Here is a 12734-nt window from a genome sequence, read left to right as displayed (position 1 = left end):
ACAGGTGATAGAACAGATCTGGGTGCGTTTTTTCAGGGCGCAGGTGGACCTGTTCGCAAACAGGCAAAACACCTGCTGCCCGCTCTGGTTCTCGCTAGGGGGCGACAACCCCCCACTGGGCATAGACGCGCTTGGCCACCAGTGGCCAGATCTACGCCTATATGCTTTTCCCCCGATCCCGCTCCTCCAGCAAGTGCTGTGCAGAGTAGCGGACGAGGGCAGAGAATTGATATTGATTGCCCCCCACTGGCCCAATCAGCCGTGGGCGGCAGATCTAGTCAATATGTCAGTGCAGCAGCCTTGGGAGCTGCCTGATGGAGATAATTTGCAAACACTGTTAATTACTTAAGAATGTATGAATCATGTGCTTATGAAAGCAGAAACATGGCTTTTCTGTGTTTCTGCGTGTGTGTAACTTAGAATATTAGGTGCCACTTAGTCTGCATTTGTACAAGAGCATGTTTAGACCAGAAGTGATAAGAAGGTTCGAACTGTGCTTCTTCCGACCTTGCAAAACTTCCATCCTGGCCTCGGACGTCAGAAATCCACCACGTGGTTATCTCTGCTGAACGCTAAACTTCTGTCTATATAAACCTTGTGCGATGTGTTTATCATTGCTTCGCTTTCAGCCTTGTGCTGGGAGTGAGCCCGATTGCAATTGTTGTTTGTCTAATAAATGTACTTATATGCAGCTCCGGTCCTGAGGTAACTAGGGTGAATTTTCAACTAACACTGCCTCTGCGGAGAGACCTCCTAACGCAGGCGCACAGGACAGTGTGGCACCCCCATCCGGAGTGGTGGCGTCTCAGAGCTTGGCACCTGAGAGGTGCAGGCTCATAGCGTCAGGCTTGTCGGATGCAGTGGTGGCTACAATACAGAGTGCCCGAGCGGTGTCGACACGGGCTCTGTATAAGCTGAAGTGGCGCAGTTTTGAACGATGGTGTGCTGTGCGTCAGCATAACCCCATTAACTGCGCGCTGGGCGTTATTCTAGAATTCCTACAACAGTTGTTTGATGAGGGGAAGGTGGCTTCCACTCTCAAAGTGTACATGGCTGCCATTTCAGCCTGCCACACAGGCATTAATGGCAGTTCTCCTGGCAGTCACCCGCTAGCGTCACGCTTCATGGCGGGGGTGAGACGGCTCAGGCTGCCAGAGAGACACCTCATACCCTCTTGGGATCTGCTAGTGGTGTTACGTGCTCTCACAGGGCCTCCGTTCGAGCCCCTGGAGACAGTGGACATAAAGTTTGTCTCTTTAAAGACCGCGCTGTTACTGGCATTGACGTCAGCAAAGCGCGTTCGTGACATGCAAGCCCTGTCAGTCAGCCCATTGTGCCTTCAGTTCTCGATCGCTGGCGACAGAGTGGTTATGCGACCTAATGCTGCTTACACACCTAAAGTGGTGGCAACCCCATTCCGCAATCAGGTGATTGAATTAGCAGTTTTCTCGCCTCCTCCTTTTGCGTCAGCAGAGGAGGAACGTTTTGAATAAGCTCTGTCCAGTGCACGCTCTCCGTTCTTACGCAGAGCGCACTAGAGCTTTCAGACAGTCAGATCAGCTATTTGTGTGCTTCGGTGCACGTGCAAAAGGCAGACCTCTATCAAAACCGAGCCTCTCCCGTTGGATAGTAGAGGCTATCGTGTTGTCTTATAAGAGCTTGTCTTAGATCCCCCGGAGAAGTTGCATGCGCACTCTACGCGGGGGGGTCTCGTCTTCCTGGGCCTTGCTAAAGGGCGTCTCAGTGGAAGATATTTGCAAAGCTGCAAGCTGGAGTTCTCGCCACACTTTCATTAGATTCTATATGTTAGATGTGGCTGAACCTAGTTTTCTTCATGGTGTTCTGCAGGCAAGCGATCTCTGAATCCCCTGGCCTGAGAACGATATATATGATAAGTGTGTTCATTAGTGTCTACATGTTATGTTGCACATGAAACGTCCCAGGGTTTTTCCTACGGATCCCTGTCGCCTATGATAAAGGTTGCCCTGTTAATATGTTCACCGCCAGCGGCCGTATGAACCTCTATGAGGGCAAAGGCTTCAATAAGCTGGTGTGTGTGATTGGCTGCCACTGTATTATCACGCGGGAATGTATAGGGTCCCATACTGTTATATCGCAGTGAACTGCGATAAGGAACGTCTCGGTTACTTACGTAACCTCGGTTCCTTAAGCAGGAACCAGATATAACAGTATGGTACATGACACTAGTCATGGGCCTAAATCGAAGCATTTATCCATTCACGCCTGAAAGGCCGCGAGCTCTGTCAGCGCGCACTCCTGAGCCCGCCCCCTCAGGAGTCTATATCTTGAATCGCGCCCCGGATCTCTGTCTTGGAATGAAAACTGAGCAAGAATATCAAACCAAGGTCACACTGTACACGCCAACTTTGTTATATCTGGTTCCTGCTTAAGGAACCGAGGTTACGTAAGTAACCGAGACGTTTTCATTAATATTCCCTTCATTCTAATATTGATAATGTATTATCCTATATATGACCACACAATGATTTGCTTAAACGTTTGTTTATTCACACACTGCCCACCAACATAGCATAGCCCATGGCTTAACTTCTTCTCAGCCTATTGTTTCTCTGACTCCGTGTCTACATTCCCTCCCCTCAGAGAAAAACTAGTAGAAGCTACACAAAAAGTTCCTTAAATTCTCCATGTAGCTCAACTACCTCCAAATTCATTGAAAACATCATGACGTATTAACACATGTAAACAGATAAAAAAAAATATACATATATTTATACATAACTAAAAAAAATCTTTAAGCTAGGGATTCGGGTGGACATTCTTGTCCAGTGGATGTGGAACTCACTACTAGGCTAAGTATAGTACTTCAAATAATTAGGAGCATTGCTAGCTCGCTGAGATATAATTAGGAACCTTGCTAGCCCGACGAGAAGTAATCAGCAGCCTTTCTAGCTCGACGAGAAGTAATCAGGAGCCTTTCTAGCTCGCTGAGACCTTCTCACTGATGGTTGTTCCTCTGCCAGGAATGACTGTCAGTTCATCTGATGTTTCTGCTGCTGTGCCGTTGTCACAGGTTTTACTGAGACCTTTAACTCCACCCAACACAGGTACATGTACAAGGATCTCTCAGCACCCTACTCCACACAGAAGACCAGGCTACTTTGTTGACAATAGATGTATTTATTACTGCCCACATCAAGCAACATGTATAGGGTCTCCCACACCCCTCCCCTACTCAGCTTTAATGGGACAGAGAAACTTCCCTCCCTTTGTCAATGGGGGTGGGCATAAGCTTGGGGCCACAAGCAGGACGAGTCACATGACACACGTGATAAACACTGCAACTCAAAATGATCGGGCAATGCAAACAAACTACCTAGGGCACTGCAAAAGGAAAAGTGAAGGTACTCCACTGCACTCTAACATGATTGGGCACTGCAAACTATTTAACTAGAGGGACCCCACCCTGGAACCTAGCCCAACCAGCACCCCCTTAACTTGGGACCCCCAATGGCTATGGAAATAAAGGAGGGGCAAGGGGACAAACACACCAGACAGACAACATGAAAGTTCAAAGAGTTGGGATCGACCCTCGAATTCCCACAAAGAAAAGAAAGAAACCAAAAAACGGTCCATTAGTGGCTGCCCGTGATGCTGCTTCCCTCCGCTAGGCACGGTCCCAGTGACCTTAACTTAATCCCTTACGACGAATAGACCCCTGGTTTTGACCCTGTTTGAACTAACATGAAGTAAACTGTACTTTCGCTACCCACTGTGTCTGTTGTCGTGCTTTTGGGTTCCTATCTGTCTGTACCTGAAAACTTACAATAATTAATTTAAAACACATTTGAACTTAACACACTTGTCCCTGATATTGACATGTGTCCTAACCCATGGTGAGTATGGAGGGGGGTGGGTCTGTGATACCACTGTTGAGCCTTCTGGAGGTGTCATGGGCCTAATTCGATGAAACGCTGACGAAGGAAAGTCCCCATTTGAGAACCCCAGTGAAATGCTCATCAGGGTACTGTGTCTGTTTTCAGAATCAGAATCAGAATTGTCTTTATTGCCAAGTAGGTTTACACCTACCTGGAATTTGCTCTGGTGTATAGGTGCATACAGTAAACATTAAACATAAAAACACAATAAGTACTACACATAAGAAAAAGTACTACACATGAGAAAGAAAAAAACACAAGATATAAGGAAGTAAAGTAAACAGTAAAATGCAAAATGCAAGACAGGAGTGCAATGTGAATGTGCAATGTAATGTGTGTTAATGTAAAACAGACTTGAGGCGTGGGGGCGGGATAAGAGTCCAAGTCAGGTGGGGGTCCCGGGCATTGGTAATAGGGCCAACTGCAGCCGGGAAGAAGCTGGTCTTGTGGCGTGAGGTTGATTTGCAGGTAAAGGTCACGCTATAACAGAGAGAGATATTTGGTTAGTAAACAACAATTTGATAATGATATAAAGAGATACATTTAGATAAACAATTAACAGCAGTTATTATGGCAGGTATCAGTGTCTAATGCCTTAGCATAATAAACGGAGAGGGAGAGGGAGAGGCTGTCCGGCATGGTGTATGGGAACTTTGTTTATGTTTAGTTATGGTTGGCTGACATGGTGTATGGGAATTTTGTTTATGTTTAGTTATGGTTGGCTGACTGGTAGAATGGCAGGAGAAGGAGACATTCAGTGTAAAGTGAGGTACATGTTTATGTGTTCTACCCTCATTCAGTGTAAAGTGAGGTACATATTTATGTGTTCTACCCTCATTCAGTGTAAAGTGAGGTACATGTTTATGTGTTCAACCTCATTCAGTGTAAAGTGAGGTACATGTTTATGTGTTCTACCCTCTTTGAATGTGGTGAGACAGCCAGGGTAGGCCTAGCTGGCACGGAACACCACAAACATACTGGGGTTCTGCTGATTAGGAATAGGTGGGGGAACCTTCTTGATGTTCTGACCCAACATGTAGAAACATTATTTAATGTTGGAATTTGCAAGATGGCATAACTGGTTTTATGAAGATATTTATTATAGGTGTTAAAGGAGTATGCAGCCAGTTTAGGTGCACTGTATTCCTCAAAGAAGCAGGTGAACATGGTTCTCAATGATAGTAGTGAACGGCCCAGACACAAATTCTTAGTGGATTTGCATCAAGCCTGTTATTGAACCAATACCAATACCAGCTGTACTCTGATCAGTTTTTCAATACGTACTGCTTATGTTCTACATCCCTACTGTTTACCTGCAGATCACAATAGTTCAGACTGGTCACTGGTTGGTACTAGTTGCATTTGACTAGGGGAATCATGTTAACAGCATGTCTGCTGGCATCGGTAGTTACACCATGACATAAAAAGATGAGCTCTGCTGAACTGCATGGCTGCTGCCCAATACAGGACCAATGGCTGTAGTTCCACCTGCACAGCTCTTGCCTGGTGTCAACTGCATCCTGGAGGGTAAACAGAAACAGTCCATGATAGGAATAAAACTTAGGAAAACCAGAACTAACTAAACCGTGGAATACGAAGGAGGAGGGACAACACACGGAGCTGATAGTCCGAAGCTTGAGTAGGCAGGAGTTGGAACAAACACGGGGAGATAGTAGTCTGGCGCTTGACGAACAACACAGAGCTATGTCCATACACAACAAGACCAGACACTAACTGAAGGGAGTGAGGAGACTAAATAGTGAGGTGGAGGGAGTGACAGGTGTGCGTGATTAGGAAATCAGGGGACTGGGATTGTGACTGAGGCAGGTGAGTTTAATCAGGAGGGGGCGTGGCAGGAGCAGGTTTCAGCGCTGGCGTGACAGAGAGAAAGAGAGAGAGAGAGTGAGTGAGAGAGAAAGAGAGAGACAGAACCCTGTGACTGAAACCCCAAGTGGTTGCCTTAACTACATAATGTGCCTTAAAGGCACAGACCCCACTAGGTAGCAGGTGCAGACGGTGACTGATATTTTATATACAAGTTAACAAAATTCCCCAAAGTATTTTGACAGCATTTCACAGTAGATTGCCATGATTTTTACTGTCAGGTGTTGTTGCCAGTAAGCTCTGAGTAGGGCGTACACCTGATATAAATGTAGGTGAGGTGATCCTGTATGGCTACATTCTTTATGTTGGACGTCATTAAAGATGATGATAAACCAGCCTCTCACGACAGAGACTTTGCTCTTGGTTTTGATCGGGTGCTATTCACAGAAGGCAGACAAAAAGCGAACTAATGTCTTTAAGGAAAACATGGTGAGTAACGCAAAATACATACAGGAGTCTCTAGTCGGGGTAATGGTGAAGTAATGATGTCTGCAAGAGTCTAATTTCCTGTTGGTGTTCCTGATGTTTCTGAGCAGGAAGTAGTTAAATGTACTCTTTATTGCATGAGGAGAGAGAATGAACCTATGCTTGGTGAAATGGTGTGCCAGATTTGCTGAATCTTCTTAGAGTAAAATGTGTAACTAAGTAACAGTCAGTTAACACAAGTAAATAACTGAAGAGGGGCTTCAACATATTGACAGTAAAGCAAATCAAATCTAAAATGTGACCTGGATTCTCTTGCGGTAGAGGAGTATTTAAGCTAATTTGATGATGTAAATGTAATAACTGGATTCATTTTAAGAAAGTTGAATTCTGAACAGATACAAAATTGCCTCATTAAGTTCCTATAACTCTGTAGAGGTGATCAAACCTGTTACGCAAGTTATCCTGTTGAGATATCATTGTTTGTACTGGAACAATGCCAGCCTCAAACCCACGTCAAGTTTCATCTTGAGTAGTCTACTTAGAAGTTGTTAAAGGGTCCATGTTTATAACCTCTCAACTCCCCCACCCAAGCCATGTTTTCAGCCTTTTACATTTGACTGGTCACATAACCATGCTGCTCTTGGCTGGGATGAGGTGTGTCGAGTGTGAGGCAAATTAAAAGCAGAAAGTCCAGAGAAAGTGGAAGTCCACTAAACAGATTTTGTTTCATAGAAACAGAGGCAAGAAACTTGAACTAATAGCTGTAAAAGCATGAGTGAGACTGATTGATGTAAATGTTAATAGTCTATAGACACTGAAGAGCAGTATTGTATGAGGTACTGTGAACAGGCTTCACTGATGATTGTGCAATCTTGTTTAATGATGTCCGGTATTTCAGATGGCCAGAGGCCTCCAAAGTCAGGGAATCGAGTTGCATCCTTGTTGATTGAAAAAGAATGTTGTAAAGGATTGAAGAGGAAAGCAGAGAATACATGTAATCACATGGGTGAGGTCATCTGTAATTATGGCATAGAAAGACATGGAGTATGTCAGAAAGCTATGAAGGAAAAGCAAGGCTGAACCACGTCAAGACGACAGGTTGAAATAGAAAGGCTGATTGAAGAGAGGAGGCAGCTAATGAAGCAATGGAAATGAGCTGATGATGAACAGAGAGAAGGTATTAGTGTTCTGCAGGCAGCGGTAAGAGGTTGTGCGTCGTGCAAGGGCTGTATCGCCTCCCAGCCCTAATGAGGTACCTTATCATGTTCTTTAAAGGTGTTTGGAAGTATCTATGGAAGCTCATGGTGATTGTATGGAAAAGAGGAACAGTTCTGAGGATGTGGGTTAAGCGTTCTGATCAGGCCTTAATGGGGCCAGTGTAGTAACAACCTTAGTCACTGAGGAGGCCCGTATGGTTTTAAGAGGTTTTGAGCTGTTATGAATGGTCCTTGTTGTTATTGTTGTTGTTCTTGAGTATTGTTGATTGTAATGGAGGGGGATCTTCTTTAATCCCAAAGCTCTCTATGATTTGAGTGGCGTCAAGGGCTGTTATATGAGGTGTCAATCAGCACAGGTCCTCCGAACAGAGAGATGCCAAATTCCCAGTAAAACATTCATTGATGCACACACACCCTCATGACATACGCTTATCATATCCGAAAGCCATGATTCCTGTGATGACCAGGAACCGTGTTAACAGTGAACCGTTATAGTTGTGGTTTGTGGTTTGCAGTGCGGATAAATGAAAACAAAAAGATATTTAGAAATATATGTACCATCAATAGTACAAAGTTATACACTATGGTACTACGCTGAGGCAGTGCACAGACATCAGCCTCACGCTTCTGAAACCGCTAGACGACCTTGACCTTGAAATTTCATTCATACATACTACTGAAACGCCCTTACATTCACTATTGAAACGCTCTCACGGTCACTACTGAAATTACTTGTATGAATACATGTGAAACGCTTGCACATCCTCATGTAAGAGCATACATACATATAACTGAAAAACGTATACATACACATTTGAAACATTTATACAAATATATGTGAAACACTTGCACATGTATCTAAACTTTTTCTATCTTTGTAATCATATGCAAGAGATTCAGTTATGAATGTATAAGTGCTCAACGATATATATATATATACTGCATTTTCATAAAACACAGCATGCGGTTTACGCGTTTTTTGCGAATTCGCTCATTACGCTGCGCTCGCAAATGTACGTAAATCAGGGCCTTAAAATACATGTATTACACATGTGCAAATATGTTTTAAATTTGAAGTTGAAATTCTCCAAATTAGGATCCCGACCCATTAAGTGGCTGGACAAAAGTTTACTGTATATTGACAACCATCGTGAACGAACACCCTCTAGATATTAAACAGTCTAAAATGTATGGGACAATGTATAACAGTTACCAGTGTAGGCAAAGTTGAAGGGTCTGAAGAGTGGTTGGTGGTGTCTAACAGTTACCAGTGTAGGCAAAGTTGAAGGGTCTGAAGAGGGGGTGGTGGTTTATTACAGTTACCAGTGTAGGCAAAGTTGAAGGGTCTTAAGAGTATTTGTAGACAGCCTCAAGATGGTGCAGTTTGAGCTACAAATGCTTCTAAGATTTTGGCCACTTTTTCACATTAACATAGTATATGAATGCATGTGGAAGTTATAAGAAAGCTAATATATTGAAACTGTATGCTACTGCTAATACTGCTAATGCTACTAGATGGAGAAAGATGAAAATCTCACAAAACCCTTTACTCTGGTACCTTCTTCTTCAGTACGCTTGGTCTGAGAGATGATGAATGATGCCAGATTAGGTGATCAACAGTGAGGGTTTTACGATACCAGCCCTCCCGTAAGGATGGAGGAAACAGCAGCCAAAATGTCAGAAGGAGGGAAGGTGAAGGGCTCCTCTTCAAGGTAACTTTGATGCAACTGCATTGAGAGTAATTTGTAGATTTTTGTGTGTATGTGTGTGTGTGTGTGTGTGTGTGTGTGTGTGTGTCTCTCTCTTTGTGTGTGTGTGCATGCACACATGTGCGGGTGTACACTCTAAAAACTGAATGGTCATTATAAATTAGTTATAGGGCATCTTGGGTTCATCTCTTTTCAGTAGAACTCACAATAGTAAGAACTAAGTTTTGTTGAAATAACATGTTAAGATAAGTTTCAAACGCACATCATAGTTACTCATTTGGGAGATGCTTTTATCCAAAGAGACATATAGTTCAGGTAAAGCATGCCCTCTCTTGGAAGTGAACACAGCATAGGAACACACATTTGAAACATACATTTGATATAAACTTTGTGAATTCATAATGTTCTATACAGGAGCCTATTGCATCAGGAGAGACCTCCATCACCTGTGCCCACTTGTGTGTCCATGAAGAGCGATCGGTCAAAGGATTGTGACACCAACTTCCAACATGGAGATGACACAGATGGATCAATGACTGGAGGGGCAAAAAGGTAAATTATCTCAGTTTACAGCATGATGTAATGAAAGAGTGAATTTAGAGGATCAAGAGAAAACAATAAAAGGAACGTGACAAGACAAACAAACTACACCTCCTTGGCAGAGGAGATTACGCTACTCATTGGGTTCCATTTTGGAGAAAGAGCGCGTGGGAGATTCAGTAGGCCTATATGCTGTAGACTAGTTGTAGATCAGCATATTTATTCAGTAACAATTGCAATCGGGCTCACTCACAGCACAAAGATGAAAGTGAAGCAATTTCCCAAACATCGCACAAGGTTTATATACTGTAGTTAAGATTGATCTAACTCTGACGCCATACATATTGTACATATCAGCCAAAAGAATCTAGCATGGAGGCTGAGTAGCGCAAGGAATCGCCAAAGCTGTTGTCGTGGGTTGCAAGTCCATTGTCAGACGAGGCCAGACACCGAGTGAAGGAAGTGAGGGGTTTAAGTGTGGGAGTGACAGGTGCTGGCCATCAGTACTCTCAGTGATTGTGGAAGCGGTGCAGGTGAGCGAGTTCAAGTCGAAGGGGGCATGGCAGGTGTAGGATCACGCTCTGGCGTGACACCATGACTCTTATCCAATACACCTTTTGTCAAATTCAGAAAATTGCTCCTTGCACCCTTGTAGTCAGTGGCGGCGCCAGACATTTTTTTCTGCAGGTGCTATGGGGAGCTTGGCCTTTTAGCGAGGGTGCTATGAAATGAGGGTGATAGCCTATGTGTCACAGGGTTCTCTACTACAACAATTCCCCACCATATCGTCTGTCATCTGTTTAGCACGTGGCACGGTGGCTCAGGTGCTTGCATTGCCGCCTCACAGCAAGAATGTCATGGGTTCGTGTGTGCGTGTGTGTGTCCTGTGTCGCCTCCATATATTCACGTGTGTGTTCCAGTGTGTCGTGTGTGCCAATAAAACCTGACAATTATTATATTATACCTTGTTTTAATGATGGACACAAGCAGTGATCTTGCAGGCCATTTGTGCCTTGTCTTTCCGCCCTGGTTCTCTTTCAACGCACCTGTGAAAACCAAATGTAAGAACTGAGCCATGCACCTGTTGAACCCTTTGTATTGCCCTCACCATATTTGAAGCACTATCTGTCATACGACATTTAACTGCAAATGTCTCATCAGACTCCATAGAACATTATGGATCCTAGGGTTAAATAAATCAATCTACAACTACATTTAATTGAATTCTGCTTTTTAAACAAGGCACCATAACCAGCAGCACTGAATTAACATGTATCACACTTTCAGGCTTTAATGCTGTTATCCACTCAATGCTTTATACACAGAGGCCAGATGCAGGAATGTAACCCAGATGCTGTCAGTGACCCGTTCACCAAGTCTCATCAGGAGGACCTGAAACACATATTCCAGGTTTGGATGCAGTACTGCTATACTGAATATGCCCAGAGTTGACAATATTGATCATAACTGAAGTGGATGGGGAATTCCAGACTGCTCTGGATGTGTAGTATTGTAGCTGTTAGTTCACAGGAGTAAAGACAAGAACACACAAGAGAGCATGCTGGGGAAAGAATACAGTTCATATGCAGCAAACACAGAAATACTCAGCAATAATGATGATGAATGAAAAATGTGACACCTTTATGTATTTTGGGAAGATGTGTTAATATAAAATGCTACATCATAGCCTAGATCAATCCCAGTGAAGAGTGAACTAAGTGAAAAGCTGCATGACATTTCTATAGATGCCTTCTAACATTGTAGCAACACCAGAAAAGTGCAGCGTTGTATAATTTATCATTAAGTTATAACATATCGATACTTATAAAACACAATAACACTTTAGTTGAAGGGTAATTAAATAAGGATTTGTATAACACTTTCATAAACACTGAACAACGTGTTTAAAAAGCAACGTGTTCATGAAGAGCGTATGTCAGTATTCACTAGGTGACATAACATCTTCCATAAAATACACAACATTTTGACACAAATGATGCTTGTGTCATGGATAAACTATGTGTGATTATTATGTGTGTACTATGATTAACCCATAACATGAGTAGTGTCATGGGTAAACTATGTGTGATGATTAACTGTGTACTATGATAAACCCATAACATGAGTAGTTCTTGCTGTCATATTTTTCCCTCAAGTCAATACAGTGTAATTTCTTCCATTATAAACATTTTGTCAGTTTATGATCACTGATAGAAATAATTCTAGTCAGAATATGAGTCTGATACTGCTCCATTGGGCTGTGATTATGGGGCGTGTTTCAACCAAACCAGGAAAAAAAATGCCTCTTTGCTCAATTGGATAGACCTACAACCAATCAGCTCTCCAGCGGCAGACATGTTTGTTGAAAACGAATTCAACCAAAGCGCTCTTTGGTGACGTGGTTGATTCCATTACTGTTGATCATCTGTCCATCATCGTATAAAGCCCGCCCTGACAATTTGGATGATCCAAACAGCTTCTGTTCGGGCATAGTTTCGCCCCAACGGAGCAATGCCAGACCGAACTTCCCGACCTCAAATGTTGTGGGCAGGGCTAAGTTCGGCTGGTACCAGGCTAGATTACTGATATAAGGTCTTCAAAAACACATTCAGTGTTTATGAATGAGTTATAATATGCTTATTAGGGCACCTTTTAACTGAAGTGCTACCGTTAGGGTTGAGGTAAACATAAGTACAGTCTGTCAATGTTCTGGAACTATGGTTTTATGGCATAATGACCATTTAACAAGGTTCATTACAATGTAACAAGGTTCATTACAATGTAACAAGGATCATGCAATGCAAATTGTGACCAGATATTTGTACTTTAGGTGTTAGAGGAGAAGATCATCACCTTTGTGAAGAATGAGTTGAAGAGATTCAAGAGGATGCTGACTCCAGATTACAAAGAAAACTTTGAGGGGAAAGAGGAGGATGAGAGTGAAGCCAGAGAAGGGGTTCTGAAGATGGCACTGTACTTCCTTAGGAATATGAAGCTGAAAGATCTCGCCGACAAACTGCAACTGCAACAAAGTAAAACAT

General features: G+C 43.2%; 1 long non-coding RNA gene and 1 pseudogene across 1 annotated transcript; both read left to right on the top strand.

Annotated features, from left to right (window-relative positions):
* The window catches only part of LOC105897392, a 233822-nt pseudogene that overhangs the window by 216750 nt on the left and 4338 nt on the right, over positions 1–12734 (top strand).
* On the top strand, positions 9123–9733 carry LOC116218670. The gene is made up of 2 exons (XR_004162969.1): positions 9123–9156; positions 9568–9733. It is a non-coding gene; the product is annotated as an uncharacterized LOC116218670 (long non-coding RNA).

This window comes from Clupea harengus, chromosome 23 (genome assembly GCF_900700415.2).
Source record: "Clupea harengus chromosome 23, Ch_v2.0.2, whole genome shotgun sequence".
Classification (NCBI taxonomy): Eukaryota; Metazoa; Chordata; class Actinopteri; order Clupeiformes; family Clupeidae; genus Clupea; species Clupea harengus.
Note: the sequence above shows the minus strand (reverse complement) of the source record. Positions and strands in the feature narration are given on the sequence as shown.